Source organism: Phalacrocorax carbo, chromosome 2, assembly GCF_963921805.1.
Source record: "Phalacrocorax carbo chromosome 2, bPhaCar2.1, whole genome shotgun sequence".
Taxonomy (NCBI): Eukaryota; Metazoa; Chordata; class Aves; order Suliformes; family Phalacrocoracidae; genus Phalacrocorax; species Phalacrocorax carbo.
Window position 1 is genome coordinate 140,560,711 of NC_087514.1, and position 11,221 is coordinate 140,571,931.

An 11,221-nucleotide genomic window follows, 5' to 3' on the forward strand; every position below is an offset into this window, starting at 1 on the left:
TCTACCAGTTGGCATGACTTTCACGGCTATAGAATCAGGGTTCTTTCACAGAGGGTTACCCTCCCAGAAGATACTCTGCTAACTATCATTAGAACCTTCCCCAAAACAGCCCACTCTGTGGATTGATTTTCAGGACTGTAAATTCTCAGACAGTCAGTTTGATACAGGCCTACAGCAAAAATCAACCTCAAGATTTTTTTTTGGCAGTGTCACCCTCAAAAGTCTCAATATATTAAGTATATCGTTCTCAATATATTAAGTATATCGTTGGCAGTTTTTGAAGTAAAAGAAGTTGGAGAAATGGAGCTGAAGTGTTTCATGTTGCTTCGTATTCAAACCATTGTAAAGAAGATGCCACCTCACTGATAATTCTGTGAAGGTGGAAACTGGAGAGAGAAGCCCTTTGGCTTCCATAACTGTTGCCATTCATAATCACATTCTGAATCCAAAACATTGTCTTCAACATACTTTGTGACTAATGTTTTCACTGAAATCAGTCAAAATTATATAGGCAGTACAAAACTACTCTGGGTTTCTTTCATACCCTAAACATAAATCTGACATAATCCTTATAGTAAAAATAGCAAAATTACTAGTGCCCACAAGAAGATACATGACTAGAGTACATAAATGAAAATATTGTCTAAAGTGCACTGTCAACATCAGATCTGTTCATGTCCATGCAGATCACACAAGACACGGCGGTATCTAGGTTCTTTCAATTTTCCTTTCATTCTTCCTTTCCCTAACTGTAACTCTAATTCTAACACTGCCATCTGCCCCAATATAAAGCATAGGATATTGGCTCTGAACACAGTGCTGAGCACTGCCCATGGGCAGTAAGAGTTGGGACTGAGGATTCAGTGTCCACCTGAGGCCCACCAGCCTTGCATACTCCTCTGTCCAACCGCATCCCAGTCTGCAAAGCCCCTCACACAGGATCATACAAAAATATGCCTCCAGTGCCTTCAGCTATGACTACTATTCTCTCTCTGCTGCTGAGCAGAACTGTCCCATCCTTCAACATCCCCTGTGCCAAATGGTAAGTATCTGTGTGCAGTCGACTGAAAACAACCTCCCTAAAGGATAAGGCATGAAATCTTCCATTCAGGCATCCTCCCCTCCTCTCCAGATTATCCCTATTCCCTACCCTACTCAGAGGTGCACAGAGGTGCCAAGCCTCAAGCAAAACTCAACGGGTGGGCATTGGCCTCTATGGACACCAACTCTCATAATATCTCAGGGTCCGTTCCCAAGCCAGCACAAAGAGAGGGATCAGCTATGTTTGTGTCCTCTCCTCTAATCTCCTTACAGAGGCAGTCGAGCCATCTTCCAGAGTCATTTTTGTGACAGTCTGCTCAAACTTCTTTTTCTTCTGAAAATCCTTCAACTTCTGATAATTTTGGATACCATTCTACAATAAGAGATGCCTTCATTGACTTGGATCTTCAGGTTGGATGTCTGCAGGCAGTAGAAAATGGTAGCTTTGGGTTGTTCTCTCCAGAGGTTGATTAACTGGGCAGAAAGCCCACTGTCTTGATTTAGGGGCTAACAAAAAAGGGCAGAGTGGGGTGTGAAAAACTTTCAAAGAATTCTGTGTAGCGCAGAGCTAGAGACCACGGCTATAGAACACATAACTTTCGCAGTTCTTTGAAGGACCATAAGGACTTTTGCCCATGTTTCACCAAGTCTTACTGTCTGGATTGAGGTGCCTGCATCTGATTCTCTGCTGAGTACCCAAGTTTCAGAATTTAAGGTAATACAGGCAAGAGAAGTACACCTGTAAAATGTCTAGGGAGTTTTCTAAACAGCTATACATCACTGAGTCACAGAAAAAACCTATCATTCATGCTGATAGCAAGAGCATCTGTCCAAAGTCTGAGAGAGTAAGAAAAGTGAAGATGTTTTGACCTGAACAATGCAGGAGGCTTGCATGCCTTGCTAGGAATAAAGTACGCAGGACTTACAATCTATGTCTCCTTTTCTGACTAGTCTTGTTTTGAGTATGGGGCTTAAGTCAACTTTCTCTTCCAGTTCCTTTCCCTCCCCAATACAAAAAAACCCCAGCACGACCATCTCTTCTCAGTCATTAGCTATGAGGTGATGAATCGTAATAGCAACAGCTAATCAGGGCCCTTTATATCATAGTGGTATGAATCCTAAAAAGGACTTGATAGGAACACTATGTGGAATATCTGTCCTAGAAGGAGTCTATACTGCATAAACACAATTGGGGTGGCTTAGTGAAGCTATCTAATGTATTATACATGTCTAGTCTGGGAAGCTCAGAAGAACTAACAGAATGCCATGTCCATGGCCCCTACAGCTGACTGAAAATAAGGAGGCTCTCTTCACTGAGATCCTGCATAAAGCAACATTCAATGTGTCACAGACTTCCATGCAGAGCTCCATCCTACCTTTCTAATATTTTCTTACTACTTAGTACAGGACATCTGGAGAAGAGACAGGTAACACTGCTATGTCATGCAGCAGTTCCAGCATTAGGTGTCCCCTGCTGATCCCAGAGCGCCCTTGGATATTAGTACTCACAGAGGGGATTCAACAGTTCATCCTCCTCTCCTGCCCCCTGGTTCCTGGCACTAGATCCCAGATCTCCTTCTTGGTCTCTCTCAGTTCAGACATCCCATGCTTCTTTCCTCTGACAGTCCACGACCAAGGATGGACACGACATCCTCACAGCATTTTTAAAAACGAAGTATTGCTCATTTTAGCCAGAAAGAACAAAGCAAGCACAGAAAAGGATTTCAAAACAAGAATATGAATGTCTGATTTGTTTTTCCTTGCTGTAAAGGTGTCCTAGGTAATGGTCTTCCTCAGGTTAGACAGTTCTAAGAAAACAATTTTCAACTTATTGAATTAATCTACATGTAATGTAGGAAGCTGAACAAGGGGCAAATCAGGCTCCAAAATACTTTTCTGAATGTTGTTAAAAGTGATTGAAAATTTTAAAATATGAAGCCTAAAACTGAGTTTTTCCCTTCAGTGAGCATTTTGCCCTCTCCTATCTTACAGAAGACTGATCCAGTTCCCAGTAAAGGCTACAGCTGAAATGGCTGGAAACATTTAAGTGAATGCAGTGGACACTGGATTAGGACTTCATTCACAGTCATTCACACACTGTCCAGTAACTGGAAGTAACACATGTGCAACTTCCCTCTTGCTAAGAAGTTAACCCATCATCTCAGGGATGTCTCAGTGATCCCCTCTGATATCTTACATTGCAATATCTCTGCGTAATACTACTATCTGCAGCTGGCAAAAAGATTTCATACCATCCTGCTGAAAATCATCCAATTTACTCATACATGAACTCATCAGTTGTTATCTGAACTCTGACGAGTACAGAACATTACAGCAAGCTCTCCAGCAATGCAGTGGATAGTGAGCACACCAAGCCTATCCTTTCCTGTAAACAACTTCTCCTCAACCTACTTTTAGACACACAGCAGTATCCCCAAACACTTCAAAAAACATTTGAAAGTCTGGGTTGAACACTGCTAGTGACAGCTCAGTTCTCCAGTCATAACATGGAATAAATCTCTTCTGCATGCATAAAAACTTCCTCTTGCACTGTGTAGCTTAGGCTATGTAGCAAATATACGCAGCAGCTGGGATCAGAGAGTCCATACGCTTCTACTAGATCTGGGAAACACATCCGTTTGACCAGCCGGTAAAGAATGTATCAGACATAAAATTAATTTTAAAAAGATTAAAAAGTAATAGCTTTCCTAATGGAAAAAATTAAATGAATAAGGCGATCAGGTATTTCAAACACTAGTCACATTTCTCAGTGTACTTCTGGAAAACATGTTGATTAAAATGAAAGGTGTAGGATAGGACAGGACCAGACAGGGCCCCTTTCCAAAGGGAGCTGTGGAAGAAATTTATTCAACTGACGTGATTATGGGAGAATTGCTATTTAACTAAAAGAAAGCGATGCTTTTCTGCTTCCAGCCTGGGCCGCTTCGGCATTTCGCAGCATCTAGCACACCCAGGCAATGTCTGTGTCATGGGACATACCCAATGGCGTGCTACTGCATTTTTGGTCCCTTATCAAGATGCCAAGGGACACTTAAAATGCCACCCTCAGAACGCTGTGGTAATCAGCACATGCTGACTCTGTACCACCATGAGAGAAGCTCCTAAGGAGAGTTAAAAGGTCACTTGCATAGCTAATGCATTTGAAATGTTACCTGCTATATATTGATGTAATGCCAGGAACTATGATGCTAAAGCATTAACCATATCCTGCAAGCTGATCAATACCAGTATAAATTTGACAATGCTGGCAGTTTAGATTACGTTAATCTAAACAGCAAACAAAGAGCAGCCAGAAAGATACTGAGAAGTAAGGAAGACAGCAAGGCACCCAGTCTTTATCACAGCACTGAAAAAAGAATCAAGAGAAAAATCTTTGGATGATCCGCATTTGTGCCTTTATCTATTCCTTTTGAAATGTTGGAATGTGTTTCTTACTATAGAGAGGAAAGTTAATGGAAGAAGTAGTGAATGGATGGAAATAACCTAAAGTGGTTTGTGTTCAAATGAGGGTGGTGAGTCACGACTCCCTCAAGCAGGAGCATTTAGTCTCTAAGGTATATAAATAACACACTTGGAAAACTGCAAGTTGCAGGTTGTAGCCTTGTTTTATTTGACTGTACTAACTTTTAACTGGGGTTCAATAGATCCAATTTTTCAATTTCAGGCCATTAGAGAGAAGAAGAAAAGGAGGTTGTAATTTTTTTGTCTTGACTACCTCATGATCTTTTCAGCACATAAAGGTCACCTACAGCAGATATCAATAATCATACTCTTTACAGTTTCCTTAAAGTTCATCATTTTAGTGAACTACTTCACAGGTTACTAAACCAAACCAAATTACTTCTCAGCAAGAGTGAATTGGTGCCTTTCCTATATAATTTTATGTGTTCCCTCTGGGTCTTCTCTACTCCAAGGCATTCAAGCATTTGGCACAAGATTTGAAACATGAACTGACTGTAAAGAGCTAGAATTATCTGGATGTTTCAAAAGTACAGTTTTAGATAGATTTCTCCAGGAATGGTTGAACAGGGCACACACCCCTTTTTTATTTGAAAGAGAAAATTCTGGGAGTCAAAATGCTGTAATTTCTCTCTCTGAGTGACTTGGGGTAGAAATTTATCCCACATTTCCAACTGTACAGCTAAATTCATGATGTTGGTCAGACCTAGCACTTAATTTTTTAAGGTGATATGGGTTCACAACTCTAACTGAAGTCTCACAGAGCTGCAGGGTCTCACAGACTTTATTAAGCAGCCAAAACTGAGTCACACAAAACTACAGATTGCTTTTCAAAATGCAGTCCACCACTTCTTCAAGTCTTTCTTATGGGAAGTGCAGATACCATATCCATATCCTGTATTTCACAGGAAGAATCAAAAGTGTAATGATGGTTTGACTAAGATTTTTTAAGGGGACATGTGATGTGTCTTTATTAGTTTGCTTTTACAAAATCTCTGATTTTTCCCAAGGCCTTAAAGAAAGTCACTTTCAGTAAAAATCACATCCCAACTAGGATTCTCAGCACTGATTTGAATCCAGCAAGGATTTACTTTTTAACTTAAATGCCTACAATCTAAAGATGCTGTGTTTTCATATATGAGAGGAGATTAGCATATACATCATTTGATGTGCATGCAGTAAGACAGCCTAAAATACCTGTAGCAATAAATACAAATATCCTTGATCACTTCAGTGTGGCAATACCCATGCAATATCAGTTTAAGTCTCCTACTCAAATTATTACTCTGTTCTTGCTGGAAGTACATATGCATTTCTGAATTCCAGGTTGTTTCTTTGGTAAGTTCCTTATCACTGCTTCTTTAGCTTCAGCATATAGGGAAGTGCAAATAAGGAACAGGTCTTCAGGTTTCCATGTAGCATATCTGGAATGGAAAGCACAAGGAAAACTGGAGCCCCAGCATATATCCCAGGAGAAAACACTGCCTTCCCTCTCAGCACTCTCTGAAAGCTAGCAAGGTCTCCTGTGGTGGTTACCAAGTTTTCTCTTGGCTAGAGTATCTTCTGGTGGTTTAGAGTAGATTTATTGCTTGATCCAAATATTAACATTTCATAACATTTCTCCAGTACTGAATGAACCAGAAAGTAAGCTTATATTGCTTTCTGGGAATGAGGAAATCCCCAAATATTCAACCCTACTTAAATATGTATTAATAATGACTAGCCATGAAATGGAAGACTTGACAATTCACACTTCAGCAGTAGCTGTGTGAGTGTGTAAGAGGAAATTACAATGTTTCCTATCAGGTGTAAATGGAGATCTTACGCATTTCAATGAATCTAATTTTGTGCAGTGAAAAGCTATCTTGTTAATAACAGAACTCTTTCCATTTAAATTTATAATTCAGTTGGTCTCACAGGGAGACAAAGACAATTTTCATTTCCATTTCACAGACTGTATCATACTGTGAGTATGTTAAAATATTTTATTTCAGAGGTGGCTTTGTGAAACCAATGCCTGCAAACATATTGTTGATTATTTGTACCTAGGTATTATGCCTCAGACAGTCGCGAATCAAGATTTGTATTTGCACACATTTTGAACCTTTTAAAAATAGGTAAATATATCAGGTTAAACTCTACTTTCTTCATCCAGTTTTTTTTTAATGCCATGGGGTCTTTTCCCAAGTAGAAACTAAATAACATGTATGTTTCTGAATGTTTGCATATAAGCATAACCACCACAATTCATTTAGAATATTGGTATCATTTAAACAAGTGAAATGAAGAAATATTAAACTAGTGTGGGTTTTTATGTCACTTTAGGTAGATTGAAATCTTGGAAACCAAGTACCAGCATAGCTCTGATTATTTTATTTTTCAGTTCAGTGACTGAGGACTTCATCATCCAATCAATTTGAAAGTGCCAATGTGGATGAAGTAATAAAGAATATTAAAAGGATTAGAGTTAAAAAAACCCCACATACTAATACTGCATAGTGAAACTCTGTGTATTTTGCTAGAGTCTAGTGCATAACAAGGTTAAAACAGTTCCACAATTAATCGAGAGCTTCCCATGTTTAGGCTGCTCTAAATGCTCCAGCAACGTTGCATTGATGATTTACCCATAATTAGATACTTGTTAGTCATATGACAGAAAAAAATATACTTATTTGGGCCCAATGGCAAACTATTTTAACTATGCAGTCCAACCTTTTTATTGTACCAGTTCTTTATCAGGACTATTTTAATACCCATTTTCATATTTAACTGCAGCTATTAGGGCTTAGCCTGTGGTTATACATTTCATCAAATAAGGCAACTCCCATAGGCTTACTATATGGATATCTTCTGTAGAGCACATTATGGAAAGTCAATCTTTATGAGATCAGCTTATTACTACCTATGAGTTCACACTTCAGTAGTAACAGTCATAACACCACAAACAGGAAAAGACCTTTCCCTGGGTAATCCGAAACACTAGGAGGAAGCGGCATTCCAGTAATGCCATAAACTCCCCATCTCTGTGGCCAGATAACACCATAGCAAGTCCTCTTCTAGATGATGTCCCTTGCTTCATCCCAGTATGTCTTAGGCTAAATTTCTCATTCAAGTTCCTATGTCAGACACTACAAGAAAATAATTCTTCCAGATCTGATGAAAGAAATGCTGAGAGGGAACAACTGAGGAAACAGAGTGCTTTCTAAGATCAGCCTCACACAAAATAACTTGGAGTAATGGTTCAAGGCTGTTCCTCTGAGCAGAAGCACTAGCCACCACATCCACTTTACCAAATGTCCTGCTCAGTCAGCAGTATCAAGTGCAGCTGGTAAAAAACAATTAGCAAAATCAGCTCATCTTCACCCAGAGTGGTCTACACTGAAAAAGAAAAGCAGTATGTGTACCAGTTCAAAGCCCATGACTTGTGTAAGGGTTACAGGTAAAGCTAGAGCTCCTTCTTCTCAGGGTGAGGTGTTTCTTAAGATGTCTAATCCAAAACTTTTTAAATTGACTCATCTTGTTCCACTAACACCCTTCCCATATTCCTACAGAAAAATGTAACTGTGTTCTGATTCTGATGAAACTCATCTAGGCCATGAAAGTTGTATTCTCCTAGTATTCTCCTAGCATTCACTTTTTTTTCTGACTTTTCACAAGTTGTCCACCTCTTCCCAGGAGCTCTTCTCCAGAGCAGGGCTGTTGACAGAAAAGGCAGCCGTGGCCCAGAGTGGCGGCTGTCCCGATGATACCATTCCTCTTTTTTCCCTCTGCGTCAGCAGCTGTCGTAGACGATGCCACATGCTTTTCCACAAGAACTGCTAGGGTAGCCAGCTGAGGCTAGAGGACTTTTTTTTGGCCTAGCTATATACTTTAGAACAGCGCCAGCCCACCCTGAGAGTTCACCTCTATTTCCTCTGCGATGGTGTACTTGGCTGAAGATTACTATTCTCCTACATAGTAAGGAGACTTCTGAATTCAACATGCTCTAGTGACAAGCTTTTCAAGATAAATACTTCTGAGTGATATTTTATCACAGTTTGAGCCCTAGATTTTTTGCTGAAGGGTACAGCTATACTCCAAAACAGCTTTCTCCCTCTCTGCTGTCTACAATCCCACTTCAAAACACCCATGGTTAATCTCATGCAAGCCTCTTCCTAATTTTTGGAAAAGCAATTTTGAAACCAGAGATCCATTCTCCTTTTCCCTGATTTTAAAGCAGTTAACACACAATTTCAGGCAGGGATTAACACAGGCAGGGTATGAAGAAAAAGGGTCTGTCCTGTTCTGGGCTGCTGGGTTGCCATGCACATCGTGGTGTTTACAGCTCCAAGCAGGCTGCCGGCTGGCCGCAGCTCTGGCAGTAAAATGATCCAGCTACTGTACTCTTGACTTTTGCGAACTATGAGCGGGTGGGGGAGATTGCGCAAGCACTGGAACAGCTGCAGGACCTTTCCCTCACTGAACCGGCAGCGCGGCTGGGCACGCCAGCCTGTTTGTGTGCTGCTCCACAACCTTTCACCTACTTTGGCTGTTTCGGCTGCACTGGGAGCCCTCGGCAGCTTGACAGTTCCTGCAGCTGAAGCGTCGGGTGATAGGAAGATGAGAATGGGAAGATATGACCCTTGTTTGTAATGCTATTTCTGTCCTTTTTTTTCCATGCAAATGGCCGCATGATATATTTAGATATTTATTTAGAATATTTACACTATTTATTTAGATTTTTATTTAGAATATTTAGAAAACAAATGTGTTAGTGAATTAAAGTATCAATCCAATTGCATAAATGCAGACCCATCTGCAGGCGGAGGGTGAGTGCTTTGCCCATGGTACTGCTGGAAATTTCACAAAGTGCTGGAAATACAGCTCATGCCCTTCAGTCATCAGACCGTTCCTTCTGTTTTACATTCAGAACTTTCTAGTGCTGTCATTACTTTCCACCCTGACTTACTGTTCCTCCTGGATCATCATTTAACCTTCCTTGCAGAAGCTGAATTAGAAGCTGCCTTTGTTCCTAGTAGAAGAAGTTAGTCTGGTTTAACTAAGGGAAAAATAATAATGTTGCCTGTTCACCTGTTTGCCAAGCCATCCTTCCTAACCATTTCAACCACATTTGAATAGACAATCAACTTCCTACAAACTTTGTGCAAACTGGCAGATGGTTTAGGGAGGAAAGATTCAAATTTTGGTCCACATTGAGGAAAAGGCAAGGGAAAGAGCCAAGACTCATTCTACTAGACAGCATTGACCCCACCAGTTGTCATAACACATATTCTGGCTGGTCAGGAGAGGGCACCCACCCCAGCACAGCATACTGTGTCTCCAGCATTAGCTGGCAGGTGGGTTAGGAAGAACAGTCTTAAATTTGTGTCTCCACAAAGAAAAAGGTAGGGCAAAATCAGCCAAGACACCTTCTATTAGACATCAGCAACGTGGCCACTTGTCACATACTCTGGCTAGCCAGGAACACGGCTCTGACCTAAGTACAGCACAGTGTGTCTGTGGCAGTGGGGAGAACATAAGGAGCATTGAGGAGGGGGAGAGCCAATTGTGAGGGATAGCATTTAGGGGACAAATAATCAGGAATCTGGGCTTCATTTGTTCCACTCTTCTGGACCCGGCTGTTGTGCAAAAAAGCAGAATCTTAACACAGCTCCATTTTATTAAGGGTAGTTGGCAAAACAGTACTGTGACTGAGCAACTGAAAGCTTTGTTACTGTCTTTTCAAAACTCGCCCCAGGGCCGTTCAGAAATGGGAATTTAAAATACTAACGCAGCAGAAATGAGACCCCATCTGATGAACGCTGCAGTTCAGAATGTGGCACTGTTCTTCACCATCGAAATGCTGTTCCTCAACACCAGCACCTATAACTGTCACGTGTGCTGTGGCTTCAAAAGGAGTGGGGAAATGGTGGTTTGGAGAGGAAATGAAGTGAGAACAAACAGTACTGCAGTCAGGAGAGACTGTGAAGTTATCTGAAGTGGTTGCAATTTTCACAGCCTAGTCTTCTCTACATGCAGCTTGGCTGACAGTAAATCCTGATACATTGTTACTTTTGGGCCTAAAACTTAGCTCTCTTGGCCAATATTTGGGATGTCCTTAACAAATATTTCCCAGATATATCATTTATGTTTACAGGAATGGAAAGTTATAGTATTCAGAATCTACTGTAATGGATAACCCGTCATACACAGAGTGAGAAGCAAATCTGCATTATGAAGGAGCGACACTTCTTCCAGAAGCTCACTGGAGTGATAAAACCCTGTTAATTGTTGCTCTGCTGATGCGTAGGATTCTTTAGAAGTTTGTTTTGTTTTGAAAAGCATCCACGTTTTGAGTTACTGGAGCCTTGCCCTTTTAATAATTGGGGAAGGCAACACACTTCTTATATTTCCTGCAACTACAATGGTACTCCTTGTGAACAGCTAAACTGAACATGTAAGATTTTTGTTCATCCCGTACTGCATATAACTACCAGGAAAACTATGAAAAACCAAGCTGCTGTAAAGAAAAGGAATGTAAACCACAGGAATTATCCCTAGTAGCCTTTTCCCCTATTCAGAGTAGAGTATGTAATATGACTACTCACAATGATTATTGAAGTTACTTATATTAAGCAGGGTCAGCACACCAGCAGGATTAAAATGAAGTATCTCAACAGGAATAGAAAAAGTGACCTTATAAACTAAAATAACCACCTAG